Here is a 17,148-nt window from a genome sequence, read left to right as displayed (position 1 = left end):
TCTCCAGCACCTGTTGTTTCCTGACTTTTTAATGATCGCCATTCTAACTGGTGTGAGATGGTATTTCATTGTGGTTTTGGTTTGCATTTCTCTGATGACCAGTGATGATGAGCATTTTTTCATGTGTCTGTTGGCTGCATAAATGTCTTCTTTTGAGAAGTGTCTGTTCATATCTTTTGCCCATTTTTTGATGAGGTTGTTTGTTTTTTTCTTGTAAATTTATTTAAGTTCTTTGTAGATTCTGGATATTAGCCCTTTGTCAGATGGGTAGATTGCAAAAATTTTCTCCCATTCTGTAGGTTGCCTGTTCACTCTGATGGTAGTTTCTTTTGCTGTGCAGAAGCTTTTTAGTTTAATTAGATACCATTTGTTTATTTTGGCTTTTGTTGCCATTGTTTTAGTGTTTTAGTCATGAAGTCCTTGCCCATGCCTATATCCTGAATGGTACTACCTAGGTTTTCTTCTAGGGTTTTTATGGTTTTAGGTCTAACATTTAAGTCTTTAATCTATCTCGAATTAATTTTTGTATAAGGTGTAAGGAAGGGATCCAGTTTCAGCTTTCTACATATGGTTAGCCAGTTTTCCCAGCACCATTTATTAAATAGGGAATCCTTTCCCCATTTCCTGTTTTTGTCAGATTTGTCAAATATCAGATGGTTATAAATGTGTGGTGTTATTTCTGAGGCCTCTGTTCTGTTCCATTGGTCTATCTCTCTGTTTTGGTATCAGTACCATGCTGTTTTGGTTACTGCAGCCTTGTAGTATAGTTTGAAGTCAGGTAGTGCGATGCCTCCAGCTCTGTTCTTTTTGCTTAGGATTGTCTCGGCAATACGGGCTCTCTTTTGATTCCATATGAACTTTGAAGTAGTTTTTTCCAATTCTGTGAAGAAAGTCATTGGTAGCTTGATGGGGATGGCATTGAATCTATAAATTACCTTGGACAGTATGGCCATTTTCACGATACTGATTCTTCCTATCCATGAGCATAGAATCCATTTGTTTGTGTCCTCTTTTATTTCATTGAGCAGTGGTTTGTAGTTCTCCTTGAAGAGGTCCTTCACATCCCTTGTAAGTTGGATTCCTAGGTATTTTATTCTCTTTTTAGCAGTTGTGAATGGGAGTTCACTCATGATTTGGCTCTCTGTTTGTCTGTTATTTGTGTATAGGAATGCTTGTGATTTTTGCACATTGATTTTGTATCCTGAGACTTTAGTGAAGTTGTTTATCAGCTTAAGGAGATTTTGGGCTGAGACAATGGGGTTTTCTAAATATACAATCATGTCATCTGCAAACAGGGACAATTTGACTTCCTCTTTTCCTAATTGAATACGCTTTATTTCTTTCTCCTGCCTGATTGCCCTGGCCAGAACTTCCAAGACTATGTTGAATAGGAGAGGTGAGAGAGGGCATCCCTGTCTTGTGCCAGTTTTCAAAGGGAATATTCCCAGTTTTTGCCCATTCAGTATGATATTGGCTGTAGGTTTATCATAAATAGCTCTTATTATTTTGAGATACATTCCATCAATACCTAGTTTATTGAGAGTTTTTAGCATGAAGTGCTGTTGAGTTTTGTAGATGGCCTTTTCTGCATGTATTGAGAGAATTACGTGGTTTTTGTCATTGGTTCTGTTTATGGTGATGGATTATATTTATTGATTTGAGTATGTTGGACTAGTCTTGAATCCCAGGGAGTAAACCCACTTGATCGTGGTAGATAAGGTTTTTGATGTGCTGCTGGATTCGGTTTGCCAGTATTTTACTGAGGATTTTCACATTGATGTTCATCAGGGATATTGGTCTAAAATTCTCTTTTTTTGTTGTGTCTCTGCCAGGCTTTGGTATCAGGATGATACTGGCCTCATAAAGTGAGTTAGGGAGGTCCTGGACTTTTTCTGGTTGGTAGGCTATTAATTACTGTTTCAACTTCAGAGCCTGTTATTGGTCTATTCAGAGATTCAACTTCTTCCTGGTTTAGTCTTGGGAGGGTGTATGTGTCCAGGAATTTATCCATTTCTTCTAGATTTTCCAGTTTATTTGCATACAGGTGTTTGTAGTATTCTCTGATGGTAGTTTGTATTTCTGTGGGATCAGTGGTGATATCCCTTTATCATTTTTTATTGCATCTATTTGATTCTTCTCTCTTTTCTTCTTTATTGGTCTTGCTAGGAATCTATCAATTTTGTTGATTTTTTTCAAAAACCCAGCTCTTGGATTCATTGATTTTTTGAAAGTTTTTTTTCTGTGTCTCGTAGTTCTGTTCTGCTCTGATCTTAATTGTTTCTTGCCTTCTAGTAGCTTTTGAATTTGTTTGCTCTGCTTCTCTAGTTCTTTTAATTGAGATGTTGGGGTATCGATTTTAGATCTTTCCTGCTTTCTTTTGTGGGTATTTAGTGTTATAAATTTCCCTCTACACATTGCTTTAAATGTGTCCCAGAGACTCTGGTACATTGGGTCTTTGTTCTCATTGGTTTCGAAGAACATCTTTATTTCTGCCTTCATTTCATTATTTACCCAGTAGTCATTCAGGAGCAGGTTGTTCAGTTTCCATGTAGTTGTGTGGTTTTGAGTGAGTTTCTTAATCCTGAGTTTTAATTTGATTGCCCTGTGGTCTGAGAGACAGTTTGTTGTGATTTCTGTTCTTTTACATTTGCTGAGGAGTGTTTTACTTCCAACTATGTGGTCAATTTTGGAATAAGTGTGATGTGGTGCTGAGAAGAATGTATATTCTGTTGATTTGGGGTGGAGAGTTCTGTAGATGTCTATTAGGTTCGCTCGGTGCTAAGTTCAAGTCCTGATATCCTTGTTAACCTGCTGTCTTGTTGCTCTGTCTAATATTGATGGTGGAGTGTTAAAGTCTCCCATTATTATTGTGTGGGAGTCTAAGTCTCATTGTAGGTCTCTAAGGACTTGCTTTATGAATCTGGGTGCTCTTGTATTGGGTGCATATATATTTAGGATAGTTAGCTCTTCTTGTTGAATTGATCCCTTTACCGTAATGTAATGGCCTTCTTTGTTTCTTTTGATCTTTGTTGGTTTAAAGTCTGTTTTATCAGAGACTAGGATTCCAACCCCTGCTTTATTTTTACTTTCCATTTGCTTGTTAGATCTTCCTTCATCCCTTTATTTTGAGCCGATGTGTGTCTCTGCATGTGAGATGGGTCTCCTGAATATAGTACATTGATGGGTCTTGACTCTTTATCCATTTTGCCAGTCTGTGTCTTTTAATTGGGGCATTTAGACCTTTTACATTTAAGGTTAATATTGTTATGTGTGAATTTGATCCTGTTATTATGATGTTAGCTGGTTATTTTGCAGTTTCTTCCTAGCATCGATGGTCTTTAACTTTGGCATGTTTTTGCAGTGGCTGGTACTGGTTGTTCCTTTCCATGTTTAGTGCTTCCTTCAGGAGCTCTTGTAAGGCAGGCCTGGTGGTAACAAAGTCTGTCAGCATTTGTAAAGGATTTTCTTTCTCCTTCACTTATGAAGCTTAGTTTGGCTGGATATGAAATTCTGGGTTGAAAATTCTTTTCTTTAAGAATGTTGAATATTGGCCCCCACTCTCTTCTGGCTTGTGGAGTTTCTGCCAAGAGATCCAACGTTAGTCTGATGGGCTTCCCTTTGTGGGTAACTCGACCTTTCTCTCTGGCTGCCCTTAAAACATTTTTTCCTTCATTTCAACCTTGGTGAATCAGATAATTATGTTTCTTGGGGTTGCTCTTCTCGAGGAGTATCTTTGTGGTGTTCTCTGTATTTCCTGAAATTGAATGTTGGACTGCCTTGCTAGGTTGGGGAAGTTCTCCTGGATAACATACTGAAGAGTGTTTTCCAACTTGGTTCCATTCTCCCCGTCACTTTCAGGTACACCAATCAAACGTAGATTTGGTCTTTTCACATAGTCCCATATTTCTTGGAGGCTTTGTTCATTTCTTTTTATTCTTTTTCCTCTAAACTTCTCTTCTCACTTTATTTCATTAATTTGATCTTCAATCACTGATATCCTTTCTTCCACTTGATCGAATTGGCTATTGAAGCTTGTGCATGTGTTACATAGTTCTTCTGCCATGGTTTTCAGCTCCATCAGGTCATTTAAAGTATTCTCTACACTGTTTATTCTAGTTAGCCATTTGTCTAATTTTTTTGCAAGGCTTTTAGCTTCCTTGTGAGGGGCTTGAACATTGTCCTTTAGCTTGGAGAAGTTTGTTATTACTGACCTTCTGAAGCCTACTTCTGTCAGTGAGAGACAGGACTAGCTGGATTTCCTAGGCGGACTAAGAATCTCTAAGCTTAGCTGGGAAGATGACCGCACCCACCTTTAAACACGGGGCTTGCAGCTTAGCTCACACCCAACCAATCAGGTAATAAAGAGAGCTCACTAAAATACTAATTAGGCAAAAACAGGAGGTAAAGAAATAGCCAATCATCTAACGTCTGAGAGCACAGGAGGAGGGACAATGATTGGGATATAAACCCAGGCATTCGAGCTGGCAATGGCAACCCCTTTTGGGTCCCCTCCCATTGTATGGGAGCTCTGTTTTCACTCTATTAAATCTTGCAACTGAGCATTCTTCTGGTACGTGTTTGTTACGGCTTGAGCTGAGCTTTTGCTCGCTGTCCACCACTGCTGTTTGCGGCTGTCCCAGACCTGCTGCTGACTTCCAGCCCTCCGGATCCGGCAGGGTGTTCGCTGTGCTCCTAATCCAGTGAGGTGCCCATGCCGCTCCCAATCAGGCTAAAGGCTTGCCATTGTTCCTGCATGACTAAGTGCCCGGGTTCTTCCTAATCGAGCTGAACACGAGTCACTGGGTTCCATGGTGCTCTTCCACGACCCATAGCTTCTAATAAAGCTATAACACTCACCACAAGGCCCAAGATTCCATTCCTTGGAATCCCTGAGGCCAAGAACCCCAGGTCAGAGAACAAGAGGTTTGCCACCATCTTGGAAGTGACCTGCCACCATCTTGGGAGCTCTAAGAACAAGGACCTCCCAGTAACATTTTGGTGACCACGAAGGGACCTCCAAAGCTGTGAGTAATATTGGACAACTTTCACTTGCTATTGTGTCCTAGCCTTCCTTAGAATTGGAAGAAAATACTGGGCACCTGTCAGCCAGTTAAAAATGATTAGTGTGGACACCAGACTTAAGACTCAGGTGTGAGGCTGTCTGGGAAAGGGCTTTCTATCAAACCCCAACCCTTCTGGGTTGGGAGCATTGGTCAGCCTGGAACCAGATTCCACTTTCAATTTTCCTAGGGAAGCCAAGGGCCGAATAGAGGCAGAAAGCTGTTGTCCTGAACTCCTGACGTTAGCCGGTTGAGATCATGGCACAGCCAGAAGTCTCTACTCAACAGTTGCCCACGTGTGTGCCCCTACCTTTCCTTCTGACCCACACCTCCTGGGTCCCAACCATGGCTTTCTTGAAAGTGTAGCCCCAAAATTCTCCTTACCTTTGAATCTACTTCCTCTGATCCCTGCCTCCTAGGTACTAATGGTTCAGACTTTCATTTCCTCTAGCAAGTTCTATCCCCAAAGGAATCTAAGGAAGCTCTACACTGCGTCCTTATGCCCCTAAGCTATGAACCCAGAGAGTCTTGTCCCCGGTGTCCCTCCCAAGTTAGCCATATAGCTTTCAACATGGGCAGTTATGTGGGACCTATTCCCTACCACCCTTGCCAGAGCCCCAAGTTTGTAAATGGCTAGGAGGATTGCTCTCCCATTGCGTAAGATGCTCTCCTCCCCCAATTTCTACCCAGCTTTCCCCTCTGCAATACAATCTCCAAGCCTTGGCTCCTTGGCCAGGACCTTAGAACTGATGACCCAGTAATTTAACAACTGGAACTGGGTCTACGACAACATAATAGATCAGGATGAAAGTGAATTGAGTAAGTCAAGGAGAGAAGAGACATAGAGACAGAGACAGAGATAGACAAAAGAGAGGGAGAGAGAGAAAAAGAGAGATAGAAGTAGTAAAGAAAAAACAGTGTGCCCTATTCCTTTAAAAGCCAGGGCAAATTCAAAACCTGTACTTGATAATTGAAGGTCTTCTCCTTGACCCTGTAACACTCCAGTACCACCTTGTTGTCAGTGTAAACAAGGGCTTAGCCTGAAAACACTGAGACCACTGACAACCAGTAGCCTTCCTATCAAAAATCCTTAACCCAGGAACCCACGGATGGCCCAAATGCATTCAATCTGTAGCGGCAACTGCTTTGTTAACAGAAGAAAGTAGAAAAGTAACTTTTAGAGGAAACCTTATTGTGAGCACACCTCACCAGTTCAGAATTATTTTAAGTCAAAAAAGCAAAAAGGTAGCTTACGAACTCAAAAATCTTAAAGTATGGGGCTCTTCTGTTAGAAAAAGGTGATTTGGCTGGGTGCGGTGGCTCAAGCCTGTAATCCCAGCACTTTGGGAGGCCGAGACGGGCGGATCACAAGGTCAGGAGATCGAGACCATCCTGGCTAACACGGTGAAACCCCATCTCTACTAAAAAATACAGAAAACTAGCCGGGCGAGCTGGCGGGCGCCTGTAGTCCCAGCTACTCGGGAGGCTGAGGCAGGAGAATGGCGTGAACCTGGGAGGCGGAGCTTGCAGTGAGCTGAGATCCGGCCACAGCACTCCAGCCTGGGTGACAGAGCGAGACTCCGTCTCAAAAAAAAAAAAAAAAAAAAAAAAAGGATAAGTTTATCACTCAGTCAGCAGCAGACATTAGAAAACAACTTCAAAAGTCCGCATTAGGCCTGGAGCAAAACTTAAAAACCCTATTGAACTTGGCAACCTCGGTTTTTTATAATAGAGATCAGGAAGAGCAGGAGGAACAGGACAAATGAGATAAGAAAAAGGCCACCACTTTAGTCATGGCCCTCAGGTAAGCAGACTTTGGAGGCTCTGGAACATGGAAAGGCTGGGCACATCGAATGCCTGATAGGGCTTGCTTCAAGTGCAGTCGACAAGGACACTTTAAAAAAGATTGTCCGAATAGAAATAAGCCTTCCCCTTGTCCATGCCCCTTATGTCAAGGGAATCACTGGAAGGCCCACTGCCCCAGGGGATGAAGGTCCTCTGAGTCAGAAGCCACTAACCAGATGATCCAGCAGCAGGACTGAGGGTGCCCGGGGCAAGTGCCAGTCCATGCCGTCACCCTCGCAGAGCCCCGGGTATGCTTGACCATTGAAGGCCAGGAGGTTAACTGTCTCTTGGACACTGGCGTGGCCTTCTCAGTCTTACTGTCCTGTCCCAGACAACTGTCCTCCAGATCTGTCACTGGCCAAGGGGTCCTAGGACAGCCAGTCACTAGATACTTCTCCCGGCCACTAAGTTGTGACTGGGGAACTTTACTCCTCACATGCTTTTCTAATTATGCCTGAAAGCACCACTCCCTTGTTAGGGAGAGACATTCTAGCAAAAGCAGGGCCCATTTTACGCTCGAACATAGGAGAAGGAACACCTGTTTGTTGTCCCCTGCTTGAGGAAGGAATTAATCCTGAAGTCTGGGCAACAGAAGGACAATATGGATGGGCAAAGAATGCCCATCCTGTTTAAGTTAAACTAAAGGATTCCACCTCCTTTCTCTACAAAGGCAGTACCCTCTTAGACCTGAGGCCCAAAAAACACTCCAAAAGATTATTAAGACCTAAAAGCCCAAGGCCTAGTAAAACCATGCAATAGCCCCTGCAATTCTCCAATTTTAGGAGTACAGAAACCCAACAGACAGTGGAGGTTAGTGCAAGATCTCAGGATTATTAATGAGGCCCTTGCCCTTCTATACCCAGCTGTACCTAACACTTATACTCTGCTCTCCCAAATACCAGAGGAAGCAGAGTGGTTTACAGTCCCGGACCTTAAGGATGTCTTTTTCTACATCCCTGGACCTTAAGGATAGTCTACATCCTGACTCTTAATTCTTGTTTGCCTTTGAAGATCCTTCAAACCCAACATTTCAACTTACCTGGACCGTTTTACCCCAAGGGTTCAGGGACAGCCCCCATCTATTTGGCCAGGTATTAGCCCAAGACTTGAGCCAATTCTCATACCTGGACACTGTAGTCATTTGGTACCTGGATGATTTACTTTTAGCCACCCGTTCAGAAACCTTGTGCCATCAAACCACCCAAGCACTCTTAAATTTCCTCACCACCTGTGGCTACAAGGTTTCCAAACCAAAGGCTCAGCTCTGCTCACAGCAGGTTAAATACTTAGGGCTAAAATTGTCCAAAGGCACCAGGGCCCTCAGTGAGGAACGTATCCAGCCTATACTGGCTTATCCTCATCCCAAATCTCTAAAACAACTAAGAGCGTTCCTTGGCATAACAGCCTTCTGCCGAATATGAATTCCCAGGTATGGTGAAATAGCCAAGCCATTATATGCGCTAATTAAGGAAACTCAGAAAGCCAATATCCAATTAGTAAGATATATACCTGAAGCAGAAGCAGCTTTCCAGGCCCTAAATAAGGCCCTAACCCAATCCCCAGTGTTAAGTTTGCCAACAGGGCAAGACTTTTCTGTATATGTCACAGAAAAAACAGGAATACCTCTAGGAGTCCTTACACAGGTCCGAGGGACGAGCTTGCAACCCGTGGCACACCTGACTAAGGAAATTGATTTAGTGGCAAAGGGCTGGCCTCATTGTTTACAAGTAGTGGCAGCAGTAGCAGTCTTAGTATCTGAAGCAGTTAAAATAATACAGGGAAGAGATCTTACTGTGTGGACATCTCATGATGTAAATGGCATACTCGCTGCTAAAGGAGACTTGTGCCTGTCAGACAACTGTTTGCTTAAATATCAGGCACTATTACTTGAAGGGCCAGTGCTGAGAACTGCACACTTGTGCAACTCTTAACCCAGCCACATTTCTTCTAGACAATGAAGAAAAGATAGAACATAACGTTCAACAGGTGATTGCTCAAACCTACACCACTTGAGGGGACCTTCTAGAGGTTCCCTTGACTGATCCTGACCTCAACTTGTATACTGATGGAAGTTCCTTTGTAGAAAAAGGACTTTGAAAAGCGGGGTATGCAGTGGTGAGTGATAATGGAATACTTGAAAATAATCCCCTCACTCAAGGAACTAGCGCTCAGCTGGCAGAACTAATAGCCCTCACTCGGGCACCAGAATTAGGAGAAGGAAAAAGGGTAAATATATACACAGACTCTAAGTATGCTTACCTAGTCCTCCATGCCCACACAGCAATATGGAGAGAAAGGGAATTCCTAACTTCCGAGGGAACACCTATCAAACATCAGGAAGCCATTAGGAGATTATTATTGGCTGTACAGAAACCTAAAGAGGTGGCAGTCTTACATTGCTGGAGTCATCAGACAGGAAAGGAAAGGGAAATAGAAGGGAACTGCTAAGCCGATATTGAAGCCAGAAGAGCTGCAAGGCAGGACCCTCCGTTAGAAATGCTTATAGAAAGACCCCTAGGATGGGGTAATCCCCTCCGGGAAACCAAGCTCCAGTACTCAGCAGGAGAAATAGAATGGGGAACCTCACGAGGACATAGTTTCCTCCCCTCAGAATGGTTAGCCACTGAAGAAGGAAAAATACTTTTGCCTGCAGCTAACCAATGGAAATTACTTAAAACTCTTCACCAAACCTTTCACTTAGGCATTGATAGCACCCACCAGATGGCCAAATTATTATTTACTGGACCAGGCCTTTTCAAAACTATCAAGCAGATAGTCAGGGCCTGTGAAGTGTGCCAAAGAAATAATCACCTGCACTGCAGGCCATACATTTCAATTCTTGTATCTTTAACATCCTTATTAAGTTTGTCTCTTCCAGAACCGAAGCTGTAAAACTACAAATTGTTCTTCAAATGGAGCCCCAGAAGCAGTCCATGACTAAGATCTACTGCGGACCCCTGGACCAGTCTGCTAGCCCATGCGCCGACGTTGATGACATCGAAGGCACCCCCCTGAGGAAATCTCAACTGCATCACCCCTACTATGCCCCAATTCAGCAGGAAGCAGTTAGAGTAGTCATCGGTTAACCTCCCCAACAGCACTTGGGTTTTCCTGTTGAGAGGGGGTACTGAGAGACAGGACTAGCTGGATTTCCTAGGCCGACTAAGAATCCCTAAGCCTAGCTGGAAATGTGACCGCATCCACCTTTAAACACGGGGCTTGCAACTTAGTTCACACCCAACCAATCAGGTAGTAAAGAGAGCTCACTAAAATACAAATTAGGCAAAAACAGGAGGTAAAGAAATAGCCAATCATCTATCACCTGAGAGCATAGGGGGAGGGACAATGATTGGGATATAAACCCAGGCATTCGAGCCGGCAATGGTAACCCCCTTTGGGTCCCCTCCCATTGTATGGGAGCTCTGTTTTCACTCTATTACATCTTGCAACTGAACACTCTTCTGGTCCATGTTTGTTACAGCTTGAGCTGAGCTTTGTCTCACCATCCACCACTGCTGTTTGCCACTGTCACAGACCCACTGCTGATTTCCACCCCTCCGGATCCGGCAGGGTGTTCACTGCACTCCTGATCCAGTGAGGCACCCATTGCTGCTCCTGATCGGGCTAAAGGATCGCCATTGTTCCAGCATGGCTAAGTGCCTGGGTTCTTCCTAATCAAGCTGAACACTAGTCACTGGGTTCCATGGTTCTCTTCCGTGACTTCTAATAGAGCTTCTAATAGAGCTATAACACTCACTGCATGGCCCAAGATTCCATTCCTTGGAATCCATGAGGCCAAGAACCCCAGGTCAGAGAACAAGAGGCTTGCTGCCATGTTGGAAGCGGCCCGCCACCATCTTGGGAGCTCTAAGAACAAGGACCCCCTGGTAACATCAGCTTGTCAAAGTCATTCTCCATCCAGCTTTGTTCTGTTGCTGGCAAGGAGCTGCAATCCTTTGGAGAAGAAGAGGCACTCTGGTTTTTAGAATTTTCAGCTTTTCTGCTCTGGTTTCTCCCCATCTTTGTGGTTTTGTCTACCTTTGGTCTTTGATGTTGGTGACCCACAGATGGGGTTTTGGTGGATGTCCTTTTTGTTGATGTTGATGCTATTCCTTTCTGTTTGTTAGTTTTCCTTTTAAGAGCCAGGCCCCTCAGCTGCAGGTCTGTTGGAATTTGCTGGAGGTCCACTTCAGACCCTGTTTGCCTGGGTATCACTAGTAGAGGCTGCAAAACAGCAAATTTTGCAGAACAGTAAATATTGCTGCCTGATCCTTCCTCTGGAAGCTTCGTCCCAGAGGGGCACCCACCTGTATGAGGTGTCAGTCAGCCCCTGCTGGGAGGTGTCTCCCAGTAAGACAACACGGGAGTCAGGGACCCACTTGAGGAGGCAGTCTCTTCGTTCTCAGAGCTCAAACACCATGCTGGGAGAACCACTGCTCTCTTCAGCACTGTCAGACAGGGACTTTTAAGTCTGCAGAACTTTCTGCTGCCTTTTGTTCAGCTATGCTGCGCCCCAGAGGTGGGGTCTACAGAGGCAGAGCTGTGGTGGACTCTGCCCAGTTTGAGCTTCCCCAGCCACTTTGTTCACCTACTCAAGCCTCAGCAATGGTGGACGTCCCTCCCCCTACCAGGCTGCTGCCTCGCAGGTTGATCTCAGACTGCTGTGCTTGCAGTGAGCAAGGCTCTGTGGGCATGGACCCACTGAGCCAGGCACGGGATATAATCTCCTGGTGTGCCATTTGCTAAGACCGTTGGAAAAGCACAATATTTGGGTGAGAGTGTCCCAATTTTCCAGGTACAGTCTGTCACAGCTTCCCTTGGCTAGGAAAGGGAAATCTCCTGACCCCTTGAGCTTCCTGGGTAAGGTGATGCCCTGCCCTGCTTCAGCTCACCCTCCGTTAGCTGCACCCACTGTCCAACCATTCCCAATGAGATGAACCAGGTACCTCAGTTGGAAATGCAGAAATCAATGTCTTCTGTGTTGATCAACCTGGGAGCTGCAGACTGGAGCTGTTCCTATTCAGCCATCTTGGAACAGACCTCCAGAAAATCTGAATATGTTCTTACCAAATGTATGAGTAATGCAAAGTTCACAAGGACGACTAATGTATTAAATTACAGATTCCACATTCAAATTAGTCAGAATAGCTAGAATGGTGAACCAAAAGCCCCAAGATGAAATTTTATGGGGAAAAATGTAAAGCTAAACCTTCAGGTTCAAAAAACTACTTGCAAGAATGAACTGAAGGACTTGGATGAGAGCAACTCATGTGGGGAAATTTCTGGATATTGATAGTTGACACTAGCTTAATAGGAGATAGCATTATGACTTGATTTCTCAAAAAGGTAACCAAATTTTAGACCACATTGATACTGTACTAATATCAACTAACTCATCAATCAAGTTTCTTCCCAATAGATTAAAATGATTTTAAAATAGGTCATTGAAATGCTTACTGGGGCAAATGCTAAGCATCTATCAAATACAAAATGAGCAGCCTGAAGATTCCAAACTGTTTCTTCTAAATCGTGCACTTCCTCACAGAAGGAGCTAAGTATGTACCAGGCCAAGGACTTGGAGAAGCAGAAATAGATCAGGCTGGAGCTGTGGGCATAGCCAGTGCCCTACAACAAACTGCATGGGCTGCAGCAGCACTTGGCGCCCCGCCCAGGCACTCCCTCACTTCTGCCCTCAGAATTTCACACACAGGTCTCTTGCACCCCACCCCCTCAACTCCATACTATACAGAGAAAGGAATTCTGGGAGCTATAGTTCCAGCTTAGTTAAATTGACACCATGCTAATCCAACACATCTGAAAGATTATTATTATTTATTTATTTATTTTTTATTTTTTATTTTTTATTATACTTTAAGTTCTAGGGTACATGTGCATAACGTGCAGGTTTGTTACATATGTGTACTTGCGCCATGTTGGTGTGCTGCACCCATCAACTCGTCAGCACCCCTCAATTCATCATTTATATCAGGTATAACTCCCAATGCAATCCCTCCCCCCTCCCCCCTCCCCATGATAGGCCCCGGTGTGTGATGTTCCCCTTCCTGAGTCCAAGTGATCTCATTGTTCAGTTCCCACCTATGAGTGAGAACATGCGGTGTTTGGTTTTCTGTTCTTGTGATAGTTTGCTAAGAATGATGGTTTCCAGCTGCATCCATGTCCCTACAAAGGACACAAACTCATCCTTTTTTATGGCTGCATAATATTCCATGGTGTATATGTGCCACATTTTCTTAATCCAGTCTGTCACAGATGGACATTTGGGTTGATTCCAAGTCTTTGCTATTGTGAATAGTGCTGCAATAAACATACGTGTGCATGTGTCTTTATAGCAGCATGATTTATAATCCTTTGGGTATATACCCAGTAGTGGATGGCTGGGTCATATGGTACATCTAGTTCTAGATCCTTGAGGAATCGCCATACTGTTTTCCATAATGGTTGAACTAGTTTACAATCCCACCAACAGTGTAAAAGTGTTCCTATTTCTCCACATCCTCTCCAACAACTGTTGTTTCCTGATTTTTTAAAGATTGCCATTCTAACTGGTGTGAGATGGTATCTCATTGTGGTTTTGATTTGCATTTCTCTGATGGCCAGTGATGATGAGCATTTTTTCATGTGTCTGTTGGCTGTATGAATGTCTTCTTTTGAGAAATGTCTGTTCATATCCTTTGCCCACTTTTTGATGGGGTTGTTTGTTTTTTTCTTGTAAATTTGTTTGAGTTCTTTGTAGATTCTGGATATTAGCCCTTTGTCAGATGAGTAGATTGCAAACATTTTCTCCCATTCTGTAGGTTGCCTGTTCACTCTGATGGTAGTTTCTTTTGCTGTGCAGAAGCTCTTTAGTTTAATCATATCCCATTTGTCAATTTTGGCTTTTGCTGCCGTTGCTTTTGGTGTTTTAGACATGAAGTCCTTGCCCATGCCTATGTCCTGAATGGTACTACCTAGGTTCTCTTCTAGGGTTTTTAAGGTATTAGGTCTAACATTTAAGTCTCTAATCCATCTTGAATTAATTTTCGTATAAGGAGTAAGGAAAGGATCCAGTTTCAGCTTTCTACTTATGGCTAGCCAATTTTCCCAGCACCATTTATTAAATAGGGAGTCCTTTCCCCATTTCTTGTTTCTCTCAGGTTTGTCAAAGATCAGATGGCTGTAGATGTGTGGTATTATTTCTGAGGACTCTGTTCTGTTCCATTGGTCTATATCTCTGTTTTGGTACCAGTACCATGCTGTTTTGATTACTGTGGCCTTGTAGTATAGTTTGAAGTCAGGTAGCGTGATGCCTCCAGCTTTGTTCTTTTGACTTAGAATTGTCTTGGCAATGCGGGCTCTTTTTTGGTTCCATATGAACTTTAAAGCCGTTTTTTCCAGTTCTGTGAAGAAACTCATTGGTAGCTTGATGGGGATGGCATTGAATCTATAAATAACCTTGGGAAGTATGGCCATTTTCACGATATTGATTCTTCCTATCCATGAGCATGGTATGTTCTTCCATTTGTTAGTGTCCTCTTTTATTACACTGAGCAGTGGTTTGTAGTTCTCCTTGAAGAGGTCCTTTACATCCCTTGTAAGTTGGATTCCTAGGTATTTTATTCTTTTTGAAGCAATTGTGAATGGAAGTTCATTCATGATTTGGCTCTCTGTTTGTCTGTTACTGGTGTATAAGAATGCTTGTGATTTTTGCACATTGATTTTGTATCCTGAGAGTTTACTGAAGTTGCTTATCAGCTTAAGGAGACTTTGGGCTGAGACAATGGGGTTTTCTAAATATACAATCATGTCATCTGCAAACAGGGACAATTTGACTTCTTCTTTTCCTAACTGAATACCCTTTATTTCTTTCTCTTGCCTGATTGCCCTAGCCAGAACTTCCAACACTATGTTGAATAGGAGTGGTGAGAGAGGGCATCCCTGTCTTGTACCAGTTTTCAAAGGGAATTTTTCCAGTTTTTGCCCATTCAGTATGATATTGGCTGTGGGTTTGTCATAAATAGCTCTTATTATTTTGAGGTATGTTCCATCAATACCGAATTTAGTGAGCGTTTTTAGCATGAAAGGCTGTTGAATTTTGTCAAAAGCCTTTTCTGCATCTATTGAGATAATCATGTGGTTCTTGTCTTTGGTTCTGTTTATATGCTGGATTACATTTATTGATTTGCGAATGTTGAACCAGCCTTGCATCCCAGGGATGAAGCCCACTTGATCATGGTGGATAAGCTTTTTGATGTGCTGCTGAATCCGGTTTGCCAGTATTTTATTGAGGATTTTTGCATCGATGTTCATCAGGGATATTGGTCTAAAATTTTCTTTTTTTGTTGTGTCTCTGCCAGGCTTTGGTATCAGGATGATGTTGGCCTCATAAAATGAGTTAGGGAGGATTCCCTCTTTTTCAATTGATTGGAATTGTTTCAGAAGGAATGGTACCAGCTCCTCCTTGTACCTCTGGTAGAATTCAGCTGTGAATCCATCTGGTCCTGGACTTTTTTTGGTGGGTAGGCTCTTAATTATTGCCTCAATTTCAGAGCCTGCTATTAGTCTATTCAGGGATTCAACTTCTTCCTGGTTTAGTCTTGGAAGAGTGTAAGTGTCCAGGAAATTATCCATTTCTTCTAGATTTTCTAGTTGATTTGCGTAGAGGTGTTTATAGTATTCTCTGATAGTAGTTTGTATTTCTGTGGGGTCCGTGGTGATATCCTCTTTATCATTTTTTATTGCATCTATTTGATTCTTCTCTCTTTTCTTTTTTATTAGTCTTGCTAGCAGTCTGTCAATTTTGTTGATTTTTTCAAAAAACCAACTCCTGGATTCATTGATTTTTTGGAGGGTTTTTTGTGTCTCTATCTCCTTCAGTTCTGCTCTGATCTTAGTTATTTCTTGCCTTCTGCTAGCTTTTGAATGTGTTTGCTCTTGCTTCTCCAGTTCTTTTAATTGTGATGTTAGAGTGTCAATTTTAGATCTTTCCAGCTTTCTCTTGTGGGCATTTAGTGCTATAAATTTCCCTCTACACACTGCTTTAAATGTGTTTCAGAGATTCTGGTATGTTGTATCTTTGTTCTCATTGGTTTCAAAGAACATCTTTATTTCTGCCTTCATTTCGTTATGTACCCAGTAGTCATTCAGGAGCAGGTTGTTCAGTTTCCATGTAGTTGAGTGGTTTTGATTGAGTTTCTTAGTCCTGAGTTCTAGTTTGATTGCACTGTGGTCTGAGAGACAGTTTGTTATAATTTCTGTTCTTTTACATTTGCTAAGGAGTGCTTTACTTCCAATTATGTGGTCAATTTTGGAATAAGTGCAATGTGGTGCTGAGAAGAATGTATATTCTGTTGATTTGGGGTGGAGAGTTCTATAGATGTCTATTAGGTCTGCTTGGTGCAGAGATGAGTTCAATTCCTGGATATCCTTGTTAACTTTCTGTCTCGTTGATCTGTCTAATGTTGACAGTGGAGTGTTGAAGTCTCCCATTATTATTGTATGGGAGTCTAAGTCTCTTTGTAAGTCTCTAAGGACTTGCTTTATGAATCTGGGTGCTCCTGTATTGGGTGCATATATATTTAGGATAGTTAGCTCTTCCTGTTGAATTGATCCCTTTACCATTATGTAATGGCCTTCTTTGTCTCTTTTGATCTTTGATGGTTTAAAGTCTATTTTATCAGAGACTAGGATTGCAACCCCTGCTTTTTTTTGTTCTCCATTTGCTTGGTAGATCTTCCTCCATCCCTTTATTTTGAGCCTATGTATGTCTCTGCATGTGAGATGGGTCTCCTGAATACAGCAGACTGATGGGTCTTGACTCTTTATCCAGTTTGCCAGTCTGTGTCTTTTAATTGGAGCATTTAGTCCATTAACATTTAAGGTTAATATTGTTATGTGTGAACTTGATCCTGCCATTATGATATTAACTGGTTTTTTTGCTCGTTAGTTGATGCAGTTTCTTCCTAGCATCGATGGTCTTTACATTTTGGCATGTTTTTGCAATGGCTGGTACCGGTTGTTCCTTTCCATGTTTAGGGCTTCCTTCAGGGTCTCTTGTAAGGCAGGCCTGGTGGTGACAAAATCTCTAAGCATTTGCTTATCTGTAAAGGATTTTATTTCTCCTTCACTGATGAAACTTAGTTTGGCTGGATATGAAATTCTGGGTTTAAAATTCTTTTCTTTAAGAATGTTGAATATTGGCCCCCACTCTCTTCTGGCTTGTAGAGTTTCTGCCGAGAGGTCTGCT

Source organism: Rhinopithecus roxellana, chromosome 8, assembly GCF_007565055.1.
Source record: "Rhinopithecus roxellana isolate Shanxi Qingling chromosome 8, ASM756505v1, whole genome shotgun sequence".
NCBI classification, from domain to species: Eukaryota; Metazoa; Chordata; class Mammalia; order Primates; family Cercopithecidae; genus Rhinopithecus; species Rhinopithecus roxellana.
This window is presented reverse-complemented; position numbering follows the sequence as displayed.